We start from the raw sequence: 21,748 nt of genomic DNA, 5'->3' as shown, positions 1-21,748 counted from the left end.
TTCCTAAATCTGCTATTTGAGAACAGTTTTCCAGCTTATGATACCGGTTGTCTGGTAGGAAAGTTCAACATGAAAAACTGTTTTGTCAACGTCTCTTTTTTGTTATATAAATTTTCCATGACCAGACTAGAAACTTAATATATTCACTCTTCTTCTCTCATAAGATAACTTATGAATGTTTTCCACAAATAATATTTGGTCTTGATATAGCACAGAAAACAGAAAGGGACTAAGTGAAAAAAAAATATTTTGTCTGTAACTAACAAAACAATTAGTTGTAATATTTTACCAAGAAAATTTAATTCTTAATATATTTCTTTTTAGTATCATGCGTAAGTTTATACATTGAGCCTACTTACCTTGGTTAACTCTTTTTGGAAAAATTTCAAATAAAAACTATCACTTTTCACAGACTTGAAAGGAAATGCAAAACCAAACTGTAAGGTATTTTCAGACTTTGTGAGCGTAGAACTGTGGAGAGAATATTCCAATATGAACAGCAAGTTCATAAGTAATTAATACAATGATCTTTTGAAAATGCCATATTTTCATTGTTAACACCATGTGATATCCCCTTATATTTTGTCAATATAATGGCAGATGTGGGCCTAAGGTTTACCTTGACTAGCTACATTAAAGTGAAATTTGCCTCTTCCTTGTTTTCACTAATTTATAAAGTTTATATTGCTTGATGTAAAATACATCATTTCTCAGCAGTGAAAGACATAGCCTGAATCTTCAGACAGTGTGAAACAATAGCTCTAAGGAAAATGTAAATTGCTTGCATTCACTTCTGTGGTGTTATAATTCTGACACTGAATCCTAAAAGGTAACATTTTAAATGTTTTAACAAAATTTGGTAGCAATGCATTTCTTCAGTCTTCACTAACTGATTTCCTGTTTACTTTTTTCACAACACAATTATCCATGAGAACACTTACAGCCTGAGGAAAGTGAAATACACTTGTTGAAGGGCTTATCATGCTGTCTGCACTAAAGTATGTAATTCAATAGAATTAATTGCCATCAGTGGAGGACTCCAGACTGACTATTAAACTGGTGGTTGTTAGACACAGAGCAACCCTGTTTCCCCTGCAAACTGAAGTCAAGGATGTGGTAGAATAGATATGGCCTTGAATCATTAGATACTATCACAAAGTGAATTTAGAAACCTATCTTGCAATATTCCAAATTTGTAATTTATTCCAGCATTGTTTATAATTCTCCTATATATGACAAAAGAAACTAAATCATATGATTTACAATGCAAAGCTAACACAGCAGGAATTATATCTGCATACATAATTAACAAACAATGTACACCGTTTTCATATGTCACAGAGTACAATATTTAATATAGTCATAATTTTGGCTTTTTGTGAATATTTAAACATTTTGACCTACTAATCTATTTATTGTGGTGGGTGGTCATGCTAATAAACTCACAGATTCAGACATTTCCATGAAACAGAATGGAAGGTTTGCACACACACACACACACACAGAAGTTAAACTGATTTTTGTTTTCAATGTGAATGAAATAAAATGTTTCATTTATGCGCTTAGACCTACCCACATGTATCTTGTCTCTCTTAATTTTTTTGTCTACACTTGTGCCATCCATAATAAGTTTGCTCACCTTGACAGTGCTTTTTGAGTTTCAAGGCCACACTAGATACTATATGTGCCTTGTGATTAATGACTTGCTAGTTTGAGATCACTGTCTATTTGTATTTCAATGAGTCATTAGGGAATTGAGATCCAGGAGGCTGAAATTCCTGATTTTTTTCCCCAATGAAGAAACAGATTTTCTAGTGAAATCTAAACAGAAACATTGGTATCAGAATTTAATATCAATATTGTGATATCTAGATTGAGATCATAGCTAGAAGGCAGAAAGAGAGAGACTACTTCCCACACATATCCTTTCCTGTACGAGTCTATAGTATCTCACTATTTCTGAAGGCTTATTTAATTCATGTTGGCATTCACCAACATCTGATAAACATGTCACTCCTCACTAGGTGTTCTAACTGAAAACAGAGATGGACGAAATATATTCTGCAGTCTGCAAGTAATAGGGGTCCATTATTCTAATGAAAATGTACAAAATTTTGTTTGTAATAATATTTGCAAAGTAATCTATGAAAATAAACATGATGAAAGGGTGCCTACATTAATTTACATGATTTTGTACAAAGTTCTTTTTCATAGAGATTAATTTTTGTGTACTGGAAGCTGCATTTGCGTGTTATATAATTTTTTCTCTTCTTTGGATTTTTCTTCAGGGCAGTTCGATGATCAGTACCAAAAGGTAAGTATTGTGGCTGTGTTTGCCTAGCAGAAATCAGCCAAGAATTCTAACAATGTACTAAATTCAATTGTCAAAGATATAATCTGTAGAAAACATCTACCTCATCTGACAAACATGATTTCAATTCAGGAAATAGCTCACAATCATTCTATTGGATCTGACATCAGCGGTATCCACACAGCCATTCTGAGCAAACTCCCTGCTTTTAAAGGTCTTCCCATCACTGTTACTGGTCTCACAAATGATGAAGTATGACACTCCATAAACAATGAGCTGGGCCTTTTGTAGGCTGCTTTGCTTTTTTTGGCTTCAAACTGCCACTGAATGTCAAATCAATTTGGCTTTCATTAGAACAGCTTTATATGTGCAAATGTATTTGTGTCTGGTTGCCATTTTTTTCTATTTTTGCCTTCCTTTCCCTTTGCTTTTTTTTTGTCCTTTCTCTTGGACGATGTAATTTTTCTCTAATCAAAGCCAACACCTGTTTCGCTAAAATAGGAGCCTCTGTGTAAAGCTCTTTATCACAATCTGAGTACACTCTAGATGGACTCATTATGAATCAAGTTCCCTCAGAACAAAGAGGAAATGCTGTGCTACACTGACATTATACAACATAGAGCCTGGATAAAGTCAAGAGCTGATGTAACCCTGACTTTTAACATCCCAAGAGACTGCTGTCTAGATAATGCAAGGTGTGTAAGCCACTCTCTTTGATAAGTAATAAAACAAATAATAAATCTGACCCTGTGTTTAAGAGCAGCCTAACTGTTACACAATGCTGTATTGGGTTTGGTGGGGTTTTTTAGTATTTTTTTTTTCTTAACCAATTTAAAAGGAACACAGAATTGCAACTTTGAGGATTTCTGGTTTTGTAAACCACAAGCCTGCTTAGACAAGCTAAATGAATAATACCATACAATGAGAGGAATAGAACAACATAAGGATGACAGAACTCCCAGTTCTAAGTCAGTGAAGATCTGGTCTAATGAAGTACGTTGCAAGTAGTCTGAAATTACTGAAGTTTAAGAAAAATTAAAGGGGGAAAGAAACACTTATGTGCTGAAAGGCTACCATAAACTCTGCGTTGTGACACATTTGAAAGAAACACAGGCTCACTTTTCATGCACCTAAGACCACCTTGCCTCTATGAGACTTGTCTCATGGAAATAACTGCTGAAGAGTATGGTGCCTGAAATGGCATTGGACTGTGGTGAACAATGGCATAAAATTCCTTTTATGGAAAGTCAGTGTATGTTTCGATTCACTTCATAGAATCACTAAGGTTGGAAAAGAGCTCTAAGATCATCAAGTCCAATCATTAACCGAGCACCATCATGTTCACTACTAAGCCATAACCCCAAGTGCCACATCCGCGTTTTTTTGAACACTTCCAGGGATAGAACATTTTCAGGAGAAATATATGTTTTTGAATAATTACCTAACTATAACCAGGTCAGATGCATGTTTAATCCCAAGTAACAACGCACTTTTAAGACACATGCTGTGTCCTCTTGCTAGTGTTGATCCTTTTGCAAAGAAACAGAAATATTTTTTACTTCTTTAAATGGAAATATTTACATTTTAGAATATAGGGAACCTACAGATAGACAGTAGGAGTGAGACAGAAAAAAAAATCATGCTAACTATATCCCAACTCCCTCTAAATATGAAGAGGGAATTGGTACTTATGAAGGAAGAAGCTTTGTCTGGACATGGTAAAATAGAAATAAGATGAAAGAACCCTTGCTCACCACTTGCAATAATGGGTTAAAACATCTTCAGAGGACCTCAGGCTGTCCAAGAAGAGTCCTTGCCCAGTTTGTGAGAGGATGAATTCACTCCTGTATGAAGGGACTCTGTCAGATACTCTCAAGGAAAATGCCTATTTTCAGAGCTAAAAAGGTTTGCTTGGGTCAAATACTCACTGATTTTAAATCTAGTGCTAACTCTAACTGAAATATATTGGTAATCTGCCATCTGTGGTTTTCTTGAGCAGAAATTTTGACTGAAGTCCAGGTTCTAGTAGATATGAGGTCACATTACCAAATCCATCCTCCTACTCAACATCATCCTTCATAGTGTCTTACTATGTCACTGCCTTTGGATTAAGGACCACAGCAAAGTACAGAAAATGCAGATACTTCAGTTGCCAAGTCATTTCTTGGTCTCTCTGTTGAAGCTATCTATAGTGAATGTTTCATTGCTGACATCTATTCTAGCCTCAGTATTGTCAAAGCATTTTTTCATGTGTAATAAATTTGCATAAACACTTCACCCCAAATATAATGAAACATAGAAAGAATAAGAAAGACCTAAATTATATTTTAAAAAAATACTAAAAGACTTCTTGATTGATTTGTAGAGGCATAGCAAAATTCCTTCATATAGTGGCCTCATGAATGAGATGATAATATGCAAGTAAAGCATAATGATTGGCATTTTAAATGCAAGATCTTTGTCACCATCTGTTTCCTGATTGTGTCAGCAAGTTGGGTTTTTTTTCATGGAAGTGTGAGAATACACCATGGCCTCGAAGTATCAAAATGTCAATTATACATCACATTTTAAAGTTGGAAGCCTAAATCACAATTGTCCCTGAATTCTGCTTGAAACAGTGACAAATTATTACCTATCCTTCACATTTAACCTTACTGTGAAATAGTGTAGTTATTGTACTGGAAACTAAAACAGAGCAGGAACACTAGAGAGGCCAGGTTTACAATTTAGTGATGAATACTTTTAAAAAAATTTAAGACAGAAGGAGACAGGAAGAGAACTAAGAATTCAAAACAAAATGAATAGTTGCAGAGCAACCCTATCAAATACTTGTTATTTCAAGCTCAAGTACTTTGAAAACAGTTTTGCATTTCTGGTATTTTCCATTGCAAATAGTGCTCACTTATAAGGAAGACAGTATTCCTTTTTCTATGTTTTCACCTATACTGACAGAAAAAAAAATGTATCCTGATTAGTACAATGAACCATTAGAAACTGCAGAAGTAGAAAACCTAAAATGAAGGAAACTTTCTTCTAATACAACAGGCCCCAGTTTACACTCTCAATGGTCTTATATAAGAGTTTGTGGGAGATAATGTTTTAATGTCTCACAATAGGATGAGGTCCACTAGCACCATTAGCTACCAGTATCAGCAGCCCAGAGGAGAAGGCACACAAAAAAGCTCCTGATTGTGGTTCAGAAATATGAATGCAAGACCCTCCCAGAACTGAAAAGTCCACTAGTGCCTCAAGGTATTATTTCTGCTTGGGGAATAAAACAGAAGAAATGGGTATCATGTAAAGTGATTCTTCGCTCACTGAGGACACAGTAAGATCACCAAATAAATGCAATGGCTTTTTGATTTGCTTTTAGACCAATTACTATATCAGTGAAAATGAGATAGCTTCGGGTTTTTTTAAATGTGATAAAGAGCATAATCATGTCCAACCAATCAAACATGAACTAATCTGGAAGAAGGAACTGTAGGAGGTTAAATGAAAAAGTGACCTTCCAAATTTGTCCCTTGTTGGACTTTTGATGAAGCATAATTTCTTCTATCTAATAATTTCTGATTAGAGTAGTATTTATACATGATAAGATATACAATCCACTTCTACAACACACTGCTTATATGATATTTTCACATGAGTAATAAATTTTTGCTGTAATAAGACAGCAATTTGTAAGATGCAAAATTTATTCCAAATGAGACTGGTTCCAAAATGAGGAAATTTTAAGCAGCATAACTTATATTACAGATTTGGGGTCATTCTCTGTGCCTATGAAATAGAGATGCTAATACTTAACAATTATAAAGTACTTTGACTCTAATAAATAATAATATATTTTTTACTATTAAGCATGCATGTACATATATGTTTAGTCAAAATATTTGGTAAGATTCAATTTGGGGTTCTGATTTAGGCAGTTCTTCATGTGCAAATGTGTATAGGCATCTCTTCACTAGTAATGTAAACCTTTTTCCTTCTTCAAAATTTCATGTAAATGATCTGTAAAGTTTCAGCAGAGGTTTGTATATTTCTGGTGGAGCATCAGGCTCTATCAGATAGGTACCAGTTTCTCCATTCATGAGCAAATGCTCATCATAAGCTGCTGGAAAGCAGAAAATAATAAAAGTCAGAGTTGAAACATTGCAGCTGTACTTTGATTGGTAAAGTTTGTAGCCTGAATCTATGTATACATAAGAATGAAGACTACGAGCAGAAAAAACAACTATGTGAGAAAAAAATCTCTTCTGAGAACTTTCATTTGTGTCAGTTGCCGAGGTAACCACTGTATGTCTGTCTTCCAAACAGGTGCCTTTTGGGGGTCTGAGTCCCAGCTCGTGCATCTCACAAGATGTCAACTGAATACAGGTAGCAGAAACACAGTATGAAAAATATTTGAGTATTACTAATAGATATGGGTTTATATGTGTGCATAGTGTTGGTGTCACTATCTTCTCTGACGATGAAGTCTGGATAGGTATGTGATAATTAAATATTTTTGAACTTTGTCTGTGAACATCAGTCTATGTCTCAGATTCTTATAGCAGGGACCGAACGAAATTGTCCTTAATGTCTCTTTAACATTTTTTTTCCTTTCCATAAGTACATTGTACAATTTCTCCCTTCATCCTCCATCAGGTCCATTCTCAAATCACTCTATTCTGTTCACTAACAGAGAAATAGCTTGATTTTCTTCTTCTTTTCTGGTTGCCTTTTTTTTTCTTTTTGATTGCTCTGTTCCGCATCCCAAATGAAGCAAAAAATTCTCTCACACCTTTTTAATTAAAATTTTACTATTTAGGATGTGATCCCAAAACAAGTGAGCTTAAGAGAAGTTTCATTACTGATATCCATGTGTTTTTCTTCTCCCTCACATCAAGAATATATCAAAGTAATATGCTTTGTTTCATGTATTCACCTGGGCTTTCAAAAGAATGATTTGAGAATTTCTGTCATTCTCTGCTCAGTAATCTTAGCAATTACAGAACTGTTGTAGTCTGTATATCCTATATTTTTCTGTAGTTCTGTTTGTATTCTATGTAAAAATACATTGTAAAATTAATTATATCTGTGTTAGCCTAGAATCATAGAATGGCCTGTGTTAGAAGGGACCTTAAAGATCATCTAGTTCCAAACCCCCTGCCATGGACCAGTGTGCCTTTCACTAGATCAGATTGCTCAGAGCTCCATCTAGTCAGACCAGGAACGCTTCCAGGGTTGGGGCATCCACAACTTCTCTGGACAACCTGGGCAGCAAGTGCACATTGCCAGTTCATGTCCAGCCTCTCATCCACCTGTATCCCCAAGTCCTTCTCAGCAGGGCTGCTCTCGATCTGTTCATCCCCCAGCCTGTTGCTCCAATCCAGGTGCAGCACCTGTCACTTGGTCTTGCTGAACTTCATGATGTTCCATGGGCCCATTTCTTCAGCTTTTCCAGGTCCTTCTGGATGGCATCACATCTTTTAGGTGTGTCAACCACACCACTCATGTTTGCAGCTGTCACCTGTAAACTTGCTGAAGGTGCACTCAGTCCCATTGTCTATGTCATTAACGGGTGTAATGTTTCCCTTTTGTTCTTATTAAACCTCATGAGATTCCCATGGCCCATTTCTCAAGCTTGTCCAGGTCCCTCTGGATGGCATCACGTCCTTCAGGTGTGGCAACTGCACCTCTCAGCTTGGTGTCATCTGCAAATTTGCTGAGGGTACTCTCAATCATTTCATCTATGTCATTAATGAAGACATTAAATAACACTGGTCCCAATTTAGGGATACCACTTGTCACTGATGTTCACTGGGACTGTGAGCAATTGACCACTGCCCTCTGGATGTGACCGTCCAACCACTTCCTTATCCATCTAATGGTCCACTTATCAAATCCATGCCTCTCCAATTTAGAGAGAAGGATGTTGTGGGGGACTGTGTCAAAGGCTTTACCGAAGTCCAGAATAAATATACTATAGAATATATCTATTTGTTCAAAGAGATAACAAAGACATTTGCTTAAGTTTTTTATTGAAAATTAATAATTTCACTAAGTTTTCCTTTAGCATTTAAAAGGTAAAATTAGGTGGTAAACTGTTTCAGAAACACAAATGCAAGGTTGTTTTGACAGTGCTTGTACTTGCAAAACTTTACTCAGAAGGGTAGTCATGAGTTCAAAGTGAAGTCAGTTGAATTATCAATCTGAGTAAGACTACTCAGGTGTTTAAAGTGTTTAACCAGAATTTCAAAATAGAAGCTATGTTTCTTGAGGCTGTAAATCTGTAACCTCATGCCAGTCCTTACTGAGGAAAAAAATCATAATATTTAGAGGTGATTGGTAGTACAAAAAGCTATCTGTACTTTCGTCATGTCAGTTTTAAAATGAGCTGGATTCAGAAGTATTCCCAGTTCCTTTGTGTTCATTTCTGCAGACACTGAGGCAATCAAACTTCACTGGCATTAAGGTGTGTGCTGAAACTAAAAATAAAATTCAGAGAAGTATTTGTGTAATGCGTTAAGTTTTATTCTATCAGGGTATTTATCACTGAAACAATACCTTGTCACTTAGTAAACCAACAGCAATTAGACAGCAAAATTCAATTCCTTCACATGGCGTAACAAAATGTCCAAGTGAATGATTTGGGGTCAATTAGCAGCATTGCAAAAAAAAAATGGCATAGTAAACTGATAGTTTCTAATTGGTCCTAATGCTGGAATTTTTGTTTAACTTCCATGGCTTTTAATCAGGTTTATAATGTCCCTCTTCCTGGACTAAAAACAGAATAACTTACTGGTTAGAAATTATTTACAAGGATAAGTAAAATAATCAGAATAACTGATTAAAGAAGCATCATGATAAAGACAAACATGTAAGCCTAAAATAAAGTTTACATAGAGGTTGCAAAATCCAAATTAGAAATATACAACTTGGTTTATACAACTGAACAACTATTTTACACTAACTACCTCAGTATTGTGCAGAAGCAGTTAAAATAATCAGATCAATATTATGGTCTTTGCATGAAACTACTGAATCACAGCAGGAAACCTGTGCTATTCTGAAAACTGAGATCTCATAAAGAACGCTGTACAGATCACTTTGAGGGTAAAACAATGATGGAAGTACAGCATAACCTACCAGGAAATAAAGATCACACATGACACACAGAAACCATATACATAGATTATATTTTATTTAAAACAATAATAAAATATAATGTAGGTAAGGAAAGCTGGAGTCTTTTATTTAGTTATGTCTTTTTAAGAGAATAGTTACTTTTCAAGGACTAGCAGAAATATTTAGTGAAAAGTGTACTGAAAGCTCTGAGACCATGGTTAAAACTAGGTTTAGGTTAGGGAGAAAGAGAAAGCTGGTGACCTTGGAAAGGGCAAAGCAAAACGTGGGCTGCTATGAGAAATCTTCCCAATTCAGACTTTCCTCTGGGGCTTCAGTATATCCTGTGGCAGAATTTTCCTTCAAGGCTTAGGGTCAGTTAGGAGAACAATCCTCCCTCCTCTTGGGAGAATAGCTGTGACAGGTGAGACCTGTTTCAGAAGCCGCAACTGACCTTGCAATTCTCCAAGGAAGAGCTGGAAGAAACTGCAGGAGGGATTCCCATCTCCCCCACTGGCCACTGCATTAAGTAGAGGTTCTCACATTTGGCTTGTGCATGGACTGCACTGAGCTACTCTGTAGCCATGCTGGGATTGTGCCCTGTTGATCTGGACTCTGACCCTAACCCATGGGCTGAATTCCTGACAGGACTAAGCCCTTGTGTGGGTGAGGCCATGGCTTTTGCCTGCCATGCTGTGATGCTTGTCTTCAAAATTCTCCTTTCTCTGCTAAGGAGCAACTGCCTTTATTGTTCCATTGTTCCCTGAGAGAGATACAAGACCCATAGGAAGAGCAGTGCTGCAAAAAGATCGAGGAAGTAAAGTGGGGTCTTCTGTGAAAATTCTCCCAATTGCATCTTTTTCACAAGAGTCTTCTGCATGTTTCACTACAGAAGTGTCCACCTACACTTATGGTTAGGGCTATAGGAGGAGCAAAACATGTGAAACCCATGAAAAGAGTGGAATTGCAAAGAGTTGGCCAAGCCATAGCAGTGCCATTGTCTAATACAGGCACTCTCTCCCACCTATTTCCAACAATGGCTTCAGTATGTCTTGTGACACAAATCTCTGCCCAGGCTTAGCACTAGGACTAGATTTATGGGAAGAGAGTCAGATGTATTTTTTAGACAAGTGTTTTAAGTCTTAGCTGCCTTAAAACCAGTTAGTGGCTGCTTCCCACATTTCTTAAAATTGTCAGAATACATCAAGGTGAGGTTTTCAGTTTAAGTTAATAGAAAGTGTTCCTGAATGCTTCAGTGATGTGAGAGTTTTGAATTTGAATTAACTTTTAAATGTTCTATATGAGTTAAAAAAATCCTCTCAAGGATCGTTTTTATAATAATATTTATAATACTTTTGTAATAGTCTAGATTTATATAATATTTATGATACTTATATATTGATAGTTGTTGTGCAAGATGAACAATAGTTTAGCAGAGATCTAGTTAACAAAGAATAACTATAGTCTGTGTTTCTGTTCCTGCAGCATGTGAAGATTGCCATTCACTGCTTGGAAAAAATTCTCATAGCGGTCCATATTTATGCTATTGTACAGAATGCTTATAATTTACCATTGAATATAGTTGTGGGATTAAATCAACAGATTTGATTTAGAATTACATGAATGTATTGGAAGGAAGTTATAAATTGGTCTCCTGAGAGTGAAACAAAAACCCAAACTTATTGTGCATCCAAGAATATTGGAGGTCTTGGAAACAGAAAAATACAGCGTAATGTTCTCCCTATGATTAAAATATTTGCAGAAGAAAGATGCTACTGAGCTAGATAGGCTTATATATACTACTGCAAAAAAAAAAAAAAAAGACCGACATCTGATACAACATCGACACTATAATTTTGCTAAACCCATTCAATAGAAATTTCAAGACTGAATAGAGAATCACAGAATCAGCTAGGCTGGAAAAGAGCTCTGAGATCATCAAGTTCAACCTATGACCAAAAACCACCTTGTTAACTAGACCATCCAGTCTTTTCTTAAACGCCTCCAGGGAATGGTGACTCCCTCCCCTCACCGGGCAGCCCATTCCAATGCCCAATCCCTCTGTCTGTGAAGAACTTCTTCCTAATGTCTAACCTAAACCTCCCCTGGCACAACTTAAGACCGTGCCCTCTTCTCCTACTGCTGGTTGCCTGGGAGAAGAGGCCAACTCCCACCTGGCTACAACCTCCTTTCAGGTAGTTGTAGAGAGTGATGAGGTCTCCCCTGAGCCTCCTCTTCTCCAGGCTGCACAACCCCAGCTCCGTCAGCTGCTCCTCATAGGACTTGTGCTCCAGTCCTTTCACCAGCCTCATTGCACTTTTCTGGAGCTGCACCAGCACCTCAATATCCTTCCTAAAAGAACTGGACACAGTACTTGAGGTGTGGCCTCACCAGCCCTGAGTACAGGGGAAGAATCACTTCCTTGGTCCTGCTGGCAACACTATTCCTGATACAGGCCAGGATGCCATTGGCCTTCTTGTCACCTGGGCACACTGCTGGCTCATGTTCAGATGGCTCATGTTCAGCCTGCCCTGGTCTTCTTCTTTTGCTGTGTTTATTTGTTCAGTTTAATTTGGTTTGTCTGGTTAGAATTTTTAGAATGGCAATGGTATGAGGTCTAAACTGAATGTAGGCATGTGGCAAGGAACCTTGAAGGATATTTCAACAATCCGTAGTGTATATCATTGTTTGTTTTAATTTGAACTTAATTAATGTGAGATCTCAGGCTCTTTAGAGACAATGAGTGTCATCAATAAATGCTAATATAAATCAATAAAAAGGGGGAGGTTAAATGATTTATGTTGGAACTGAGCCACCATGTAATAACTGATGCTCATTACAGCCTCAGCAATGAATGGGAAATCAAAATGTTAAATAGTGCAAACAAGGAGACCATCCTATTTTGCAGGAAGTTTAAGATACCCTATTCATAATCCATTTTTATTCTATTAAAGAGTAGGTTAAATCTTGCATTTAAATAGACATCTTGCCTAAGAAAGGGCTGCTGGAGTTTGCCCAATGTTTTCTTTCTTTGAGTTGTTGCCAGCTTTGCCTGAAAAAAAACAAATGTAACTGCCAAAAGCTACATACTATAATATTACTGTCAGAAGAGTATTATAGGTACAAGTTTTAGGTATTCATTGCTTTTCATATCTATAGTACTGTTGACTATATTATTAATATTTCATTTTCATTACCATATATTAGTAAAATAGGACTTCAGAATTGTTTTGCATATCTCTCTTCAAGAATACAAACAATTAGTTCTACTTTTGAGCATTGATTGGCACCTTATGAAAGCATCAAAAGAGTCTCTGTATGTAGGGCTGCAATGACAACTGAAAGCAGGTCTAACATTTCTCTATTAGAGATTTTATTTATTCTTCTAATTTCTCCTAATTTTTTTTATTTTCCGTATGTCAGGACACATTTTCAGATGAAAATTGCACTTTTCCTATAATTTTCTTAATAACAGTGTTTTAATTCATATTGTAGAGAAAAGATTTTAAGTATTCTTTCTCCATACACATTGTTTTAGCTAAAAAAAAAAAAAAAAAAGAAAAGATGGTGAGAATAAAAATAGTCTTCCCTAATTTGACTCTCAGAAAGTCTTAGAGACACCCATTCTTCACTAACATTTTGAAGAGAGACCAGTTTTGAAGCTTTTTCTGGGTAACTGAGAGAAATGTCATCAAGAGTAAACTACTGTACTGATGGAACTTGACTGAAAATGTTGTCCTGATATCCCTGTGTCAAAAGACTGGCAGGTGAATAATTTCTTTCTTCCAGGTACTATTTGTGTGCACTAAAATGAAAGATGCAAGCGTATATAAAATCTGGATTTGCAGCAATTTTGGCTGCAAATTTGGCTGTTTTGCATTCCATAAGGCATTGTCATGGAGATTTGTGAGCATGGGACTGAGGAGGATATGAACTATTTCTGTGGTAGTACTATAACTTTATAGATGGGAGTATTTTACATCATTGCCTGGTATTCTTACCAAATTTAACCCTTTTGAGTAAAAAAAAAAATAATAATCAGAGACTATTTCAGAAGACAGAGTTAACCAGAGATTCATAGAAAAGAAGACATTTAGGTTAGTTTTTGCCTCCTTCCTACCTACCAGCCTGGCTATTTCCTGAGGAAGTTCCTAGGGAGTCAGGCAAGTGCCATTTTGATAATCCAGAAGAGCTGAGGTTTCAAGATTGTGCAAGCCAGCAGAATGATTAATAGTGCATGCCATTAAATTGAGGCAGAAATCATGAAAAATTACCAAGATCAATACTCAGTTCTGAGAGAGGGTTGAAGATACTAACAGGTTCCCCAGGGAAGTGGTTGCAACACCAAGACTGCCAGAGTTCAAGAAGCATTTGGACAACATTCTCAGGCACATGGTGTGATTCTTGTGGCTTTCCTATGCATGGCTGGGAGTTGGACTTTGATGATCCTTGTGGGTCCCTTCCAACTCCAAATATTCTATGATTCTATATTCTTTCAATTTATGAAAGTTATTTGAGTAACTTTTTGATAAAATACTCTATTATTAGAAATTTCTCAACATCTTGCTGCCAGATACCTTGTCCCAGGTTTACATTCACATGATGATTACAATATTTCTTTTTTAATATTTAATTTTTGCAGCAGTATACTAGAGGTTACAATAATATTATTCTATTTATACCAACTTTTTGTGTTTGAGCACTGTTTCAATCCATTCTGTAGGTGAAACAAATCTGCTTTTTAACCTTTTAATCAGGTCAAATTTTCTAAGTTGTGGGGTTTTATAACAAGTTATTTTTGCACACACAATTTGGAGTTCTTTATGTTCTTCTCCAGGGAATTTTCCTCCATGATCAGTGCTTGGACTTATTTTGATATCCTTTTAGGAAAAGAATACTCTTTATTTAGATGTGACTGGAACTAACTCTTGACTCAGCTGAAGAAAGCTTTCCGAGGAAGATAACCTCAATGCTGCAAATAATGTTGAAGACATACAAAGGCCCAGACAACTCTTTTCATTAGCCTGTGACTAATAGTTCTAGTCTGAAGTTGAATTTGAAGCCACAAGGTCTGTGCAAACCTCCCACTCTCCCACCTATCACTCTCCAAGCTGTTCGCGTAGTTCCTGAGCTTGAGGAGTATGTTGCTTTATACAAATGACATGACCTTTCACTTGAAGGAGTTTAAGTAACAGACTTCTGTCCTCCTTCTAGCAACACATTTTTGCCCATTTTAGCTTTTATTTTCCAGCATTCTATTCTTTGCATGCATGAAAAGATAATTGTTTGGATATCTGAATTGATGATTTATTGTCAGGACCATTATAGTAGTGTTAAAAACAAATAACTCTGTTCTCTTAAATGTGGTATCTGAGTGCTTCAGTGTTCTGTTCAAAGCAGAGTCTTTGTTCATATAAAAAAAAGAGCCCCTTTGCATTATTTACTTTAGTTTAGCTTAGTGTGTTTCTAATTGTCATGAGTATGTCAGAAACGCAAGATTAAAACATTATATTTTACTTGCCAAAACAAGAAATAAAAGAATGAATGGGAAATATTCTAGGAGTTAAAAATATTTGACTGTTTGAATGTAGCTTTTTAAGCAAAAAAAAGGACAAAAAAAATATGTGGAAGAATGAAGGGAAGCCTGCTCTCCTTCAGCAGAAAATGACACAGTATTTTTATTTCTGGTAAACTAATTGTAAACTCATGTTATGTTATCTAACCTCCTTTTTCTCTCTCAATCTGTATGGGATGTTTTCCACAGAATCATAAAATATCCTGCGTTGGAGGGGGCCCGCAAAGATCATTGAGGTCTGTTTCCTGGCCCTGCACAGAACAAACCCAAGAATCACACCATGTGCCATGTTCCAGGTATTAGTCAATGATTTTCAAAGGGTCTTGTTTTCCTGCTATTATGAATGACTTTTGAAGAAACACCTGGAAATGCTAAAATTGTGTGGTGACAGCAAAGTGCTGGAATAAAAGAGGGAAGAAGTTGGATATCCTGACAGTTCTGCAGTTCACCAAGTCTGTTATTTCTGTTCTGTCTTTATAATGGCCATAAAAGATGAGCTGGGAGTATGATGTCAACGCATCCACATTCAATAATTGATATGATGAATAATCTCAACCTCCTGACACTTTCTGTATCTTTTCACATCTCAGGAAACTTCATTCATCAACCACATTTGAAATGTTTAAGTAATCTTAGTGATGTATGGAGCACTGAAACTCCCTTGTTAGAAATCTATGCTACTAACATGCTATCAAATTAAAAAGCCACTGAGCTCTTGTGCATAAAATTATCATAAATTATCTCTGAAGGTTCATTGCTGTTTGGAATGTTTAATTGCTCACTCAGCTGAACTTCAGCAGCTCAAGATTATTAATCAATTTGTCAGAAGGTTTCTCATAATGTCATCTTTTACACTGCAGTTATATGCGTGGAAAACTCATGTGCAAGACAGTTTTATGCAGCAAGTCGAAAGTAGCCATGCATACCTTTCACAATATTAATTTCATATATTCGAGAGTATTTTTTAGATGTTGATTTGTCACAGAGGATGGGAAAATTGTAATTACCACAGTCTAATTTATCTAAATGGAAAACTAGATTCTCAAAAACATATTTATAAGGAAGAATGGAGACAGATAATAAGAATGGAAGTTTTGAAGCATTTAATCCTGGCCTAGTGTTGATCGTTCTCACTAAAGTAAATATTTCTGTTAAGTTTAGTAACAGTAAAGATGCTTCAAAAATGCCATACCTTAAATGTACATGAACAGCTTCTTCAACCATTTGTCTTACCAAAAAATGAACCATTGCTTTAAAGTAATTTTTCAGGAGAGAATTTGGCTTTGATGACATACTAAAACAATACATTTTGTCTTTGAGATATGTTTCAATATTCGTTTTGAAAATATCTTTTAAGAGTTATGAATTCATCCTTTTTATACAGTTTTCTTTCCATTCTTTTGTTTTACAAGTGCAACTGAGGGTGAGACCTTATGAGAGGGGTGATGATAATGTTTCTATTTATAATTTTTTTATCTATCAGTTTTTTAGGTGTTTTTTGGTGCAGCAACATAGAAATAAAGGATTCTGCATTTCCTGCTCTGGAGAATTTAAAAATGCTTTAGAGTAATATAATTAAGGATTTTTTAAGCCACTCCATGTATTTTCTTAAGCTGAAAAAGTTTTAAAATATAAAGACTGGAAACATTATTATGGACCTTATCCATTTTCTTTTACTCTGTGAATGATCATCATATTGTTTCCTATGCGTGTGGAAAGATAGAGAGTAAATGCAAACATATAGTCAATAAGTTTCAAATATCTATTGTATATTAAGCATTTATGCATCATATCACACCATGGTATTTCTACAAAAAAACTGAAAATGAAAGAAAACATCTGTATTTTTTCTTTGTCAAACTTCTTTCAGGCATCAGAAATATGCTGGAAATGGGCATTAGTATTTTTTTTCAACATATATTTTCACTGTAATCCTTTAAAGCCTTTCTTAAAACAAATTATGTCCTTTAGCAGATGATAAAATGGGAAACAAAACACTAGTAATAAATACATTACATTTCTATACTTTCTGACATCTGGAGTTATCAAAGCACATCACTACAAATGCAAAACAGCTCCTTGGTACAATTTCATCACCATTACCCATCTCCATTACAACACAACTTCTAGCACCAAGAAATAAAGATTGTCTTTATCTTTGACATTGATTCAAACCGAAAATGATATGCCAAAGATTGAGTATAAAATCTTCCTAAGAAATAGGAAGAGAAGCCAGATCTTCAGATTCCCAATATCTTAATGTATGAATCCTTCCTTCATCACCCTACTCAACAGATGCACAACTGAGCTGTGATTAGATAGATTATAGACTCTCCAGTCTATAATCCTTTTTGTTATTTGCACTATACAAATCTGCCATAGCACATATTAGCACTAGGAAAATATAGGAATAGGAAATGAAGAGAGGAAAATATTTAATGCACCATGTATGTAGCAGATCACAACAATTCCTAGAAATGTTCCGTTCTGTAAGGTCTGTCTTGTTCTTCCTTTATTCAACATCAATTTATCCATTCGTTGGTTACTGCAAATCAGCTTGAATGTGAACATACTATTATGCATGATCTCACACCTGCACTTGCCTCAAGTGTAAACAAACCCATCAGTAAGAATCAAGACTGTTGCTACTGTTTCAATTAAAAAAACCTGAGGATTAGACATCAGTTTTGTATATTACAAAGAAGGTTATGCATCTCTGGCCATATACAGAGAAAATGAAAGTGGTGCTGTAATTAGTTCATCAATAAATCAATGGAAGTCAATGATAACCAGCATAGTTCAGATGTCAAGAATCCAGAAGGATTTGTGTACAATAAAATAAAGATCAAGAAACAAAATAAATTGGAGTCCTTAGCTTTACTTATTTTTATAATATTTCTGTTAGTTTCTTCTCCTTTCACAACTTCACCTCTCTTCTCATTTAAACATGAAAGCTAGAGTAACTTCTATTGTCATTCAACTATTTAGAACAACTCCCTGGTGACTAAATTTCTCCATAATTTATATCAACTTTGAACCTGAACTAGAAATTCTAGTGATGTAGATGTCAGTCCTTCCACACCCAGAGACAGGGGTGTTACAAGTAAACATTGTTAGTGCAGATTTTGTCTTTCCATGTACCAGAGCACCTAAAGTAACACACTAAGGCATGCTTGCATATCAGAAAGTGCGTTAGCCTTTGATGTATATCTTCCTCAGTATGACTCATTAATTTAATAGCTCATAGCACTCCATTATGTTAGTTCAACTATGACATGTACTGTAGTGCATGCATGAAAGGTTCTTATGAAATGTTTACTTGAAAAAAATGCTATATTTAAACATAAAAAGAATTAGAAATAGCATTCTGTTATCTTTTAACAGGTACAAATATTATTGGTCCTGAATTTGTACACAGTTTTAGACATAAAAGAGATTCTTTTAATAAGACATTATTTTATTCTATTTTATTCTATTTATTTATTCTAGAAACTGAAATACTGATAACCATATTTTAACTTAGGATATTTATTTGTTTCACTATCCATTTGAGTCACTTTCTGTTATTATGGATTTGTCCCTATCTATGCCAACAAGTAATGACTTTACTTGAGGAAGAATAAACAGTGATAAAAATCAGTTCCAAGGAACTCAGTTCTCAGTGTCTTTTGAAACACTGTGCATCAATGCACTCTCAGAAGTAATTATCTATGCAGTTGATTTCTAAAGCTTGAACTTGCATGGTCCCAGTAACCATTCCAGGCCCTCTTGTAAACTCGTTTTCCAGCAGTTGTTATTTTAGATTCTTATATTTGATGGAGTTAGCAAAAATAACCTGTGCCTCCTATCATGCTGAAAGATAAGTGACTTGATATATTAGTGAGTAGAACTCTCAGATGAACAAATCATACTGATTTTTTTTTTTTTTCTACCAAGAGCAACTGTCCTGGTTCTGGTTGGAACAGGGTTACTTTTTGCAGTAGCCAGGAAGGGACATGGCTGGGACCCAGAGGTTATTCTATACCACCTCACATCATTGCCAGGGGCAGGGGGAAGGGAGTTTATTCTGAGGAGAAGGGGTTCCTTCCAGTTGAGTAAGTGTGATGCTGGTTCCAAGCCACAGGAAGCGGTTGGGTAACACCAGTTCCAAGCTGGAGGGAGTGTTAAAGACATGGAAAAAGAAACTGTAAGACTAAGTTGCTTAAACACAGTTCATGGTAAGGATGAATTAACATATTTTGAATACAAGGGACCAGATTCATTCAAATCTCCCTGGATGACACAAATCATCCACAAAAGTACCCAACCCAAACATTGCTTCTTTTTCTTGGAGAAACAGCCAGCTCTTTCATTCCTTTTAGCATGGTTTTAGCATAGGAAATCCTTTTTAGAATAGGAAATGCTTTTAGCAGGTTAAAATTGTCATTCCTTCATCAGATGTCCTTGTGAGGGAGTGTAGGTGAAAGAATTCTTTGCATATAGAAGACTCTTACTGGGTAATAAATCTCATGCCTGAAAGCGTGGGTCTTCTGAAGAATCCCCCTAGTGATTCACAAACCTCTTCATAAAGATGGTGATGTGAAGGGTGAGACGACATAGGCAGCTTTATTTGTGGCTGCAAATAACACTAAGCCTAAAAACATTACAAACAGCCATGTTCATTTACATGCTTAAAAACACAGGATTTATCTTTGTGGGTTTCTGTAATGGCAGTGCAGGCTACCCACACTTGTCTTGACAGCAGCTAGGATAGTAGTCAGTCACGAATCATTAGCATTAGGCTTCTTAAGCAGTTGGAGACAATTTCACCAAAAATTAAACACGTTAGTGGACAAGATTTCTTTAAGAGTCTATGTTTCTTATGAATAAGATGTCCCAACAGCCAGCAATGAAGTGACAGATGGAAATGCAGAGCTTCTCTACACTGATCAGGTTCCACTATGTTTATACAATCAAATTAGCTGGAACAACATAGGTGGATAATTGATTGTGTCATCCTCATGGCTTCTGCCTCTTCTACATATCTGATAATAGTTCAAACAAAGGTGGTCCATGTGAACCTTTATTATATTCTTTGAGATCCCAACCCGTCTCTTCTCACTGCTAGAAAGAACAAGTAAGCAACAGTTTGATCTTTGTGCAAACCTAATTCTTATAAGGAAGCAACCAGTTGAAAGTCATGCCTTAAAGCTGATGATAGCAGTTGAGATGGAATGAACATGCTGGTTGAACTACATATTTCGATTCCAGCTTCCACAGCTAGAAAAAAAATATGGTGCCAATATTTTCTGCACATCTACCACTGGCAGGCCTTCAGTACCATTTCTGATGTAACCTAAAGGTCTGCTGTTCTTTTCTGGCAGTTTGATACATTGCATCACCATATAACATTCTGTTAGTAATGACCGTATGGAATTTTCTGTCTTCTCTGATATAAAAGCTCTCTAAATTCCACAATGAATAATAGATTAGATCCTATAAAATGCTGAATTTCCTTAAATGTTAATTATTCTAGTTACATTTAAATATTTTTGAGAGAAGCAAATTGGCCAGAAATACTAGTTGGACAAACACTCTATTGAGTTCTTGACATTGTTCCACATAATCAGACATTAGTATGGAAAGACTCCAAGCTTTCCTCTATGACATTTCAGTGGTAATTCCTTTGATTTACCAATGGAATGTTTTGTTTCAGTTGATGTTTGATTGACTCCATGACCTAAGCAGTACAGAGAATGTATTGAAATGTATTCTCATTTGTGCGTGTTGAGTCTAATTGTCACCCATGAAAATAAACAATTTTGCACGTGTGCCAGAAATCAATTTTTTGATCACTGCAATTCAAAACTTCATTCTCTTTCAGCTCAAAGTCATTAGAAACCAGAACAATACAGAAATTCATGTTTATCAGATTTCAGTTAGCTGAATTAAAAAAAAATTATGTTTAGCATTGAAATGCATCTGTTTGCCAATGAGAATTTCACAAAAAATTCTTTATTTTATTCTTTGTTATCATTTTTGTACATTCCTGGAAAATTCTACTATGTGAATCATTCAGTGGCTCTCATTCGCTGCAAGTGAAACTTACTGGGTTTAGAAGAGAAGCTTACTACAGACACAATATGCTTGATATTTTTAGGAAAAAAAGTTACTGATTGTTACACAAGTATTACACACAAAAACTTCACTCAGTTTTATATATCTATGTACAGTGTGCATATTTTAATATTAGGATTAATTTTGTTTCCAATACCCTTTCCCCTAAAAAGCAGGATATTTGTTTGAAAGAAATTGGATTAATTTATCCAGTAAAAGAAATTGATCTTTCACTTATGTAGAGGGCAGAAATGGGTAAGGTTCTCTTACATGTAAATGCTCATGCTTGATATCTCAGTCAGCTTGGGAGAGACTTTTTTTACATTAATACAGATAGATCTGTCTGTCTGGATGGTCTCACTCTAAGTCTAAACTACAAAAGTGAGGCAATTTGACAGCCTGTATTTCAGATTCATATTTTTTAGTTTAGTTTCTTAACAAGAAAATAGGAGAGGGGAATGGGAAGTCCCATCACTGACATGCTTGATCACTGACACATTTGAATAATATGGAGCAAAATAAGGTTCTAGAAGTGTAAAAATAGCTGTCTTTACTACTAAGTAACTAGTATTTTGTTAAGTGATCCGGTGTTCTGATTATAAACATTTGCATTTCTTATAGCTGGTTGTTATAGCACTTTAAATACTCAAGAAAGATAT

The 21,748-nt window shown here is 35.6% G+C and overlaps 1 long non-coding RNA gene across 1 annotated transcript; it reads left to right on the top strand.

Annotated features, from left to right (window-relative positions):
* The first annotated feature begins 1,490 nt into the window (after positions 1-1,490).
* Positions 1,491-20,792, top strand: LOC135415944 (uncharacterized). Its single transcript, XR_010431352.1, has 3 exons — positions 1,491-5,563; positions 6,629-6,688; positions 15,183-20,792. It is a non-coding gene; the product is annotated as an uncharacterized LOC135415944 (long non-coding RNA).
* The last annotated feature ends 956 nt before the right edge of the window (positions 20,793-21,748 follow it).

The sequence above is a fragment of the Pseudopipra pipra genome, chromosome 6, assembly GCF_036250125.1.
Source record: "Pseudopipra pipra isolate bDixPip1 chromosome 6, bDixPip1.hap1, whole genome shotgun sequence".
In the NCBI taxonomy this organism is placed as follows: domain Eukaryota; kingdom Metazoa; phylum Chordata; class Aves; order Passeriformes; family Pipridae; genus Pseudopipra; species Pseudopipra pipra.
Note: the sequence above shows the minus strand (reverse complement) of the source record. Positions and strands in the feature narration are given on the sequence as shown.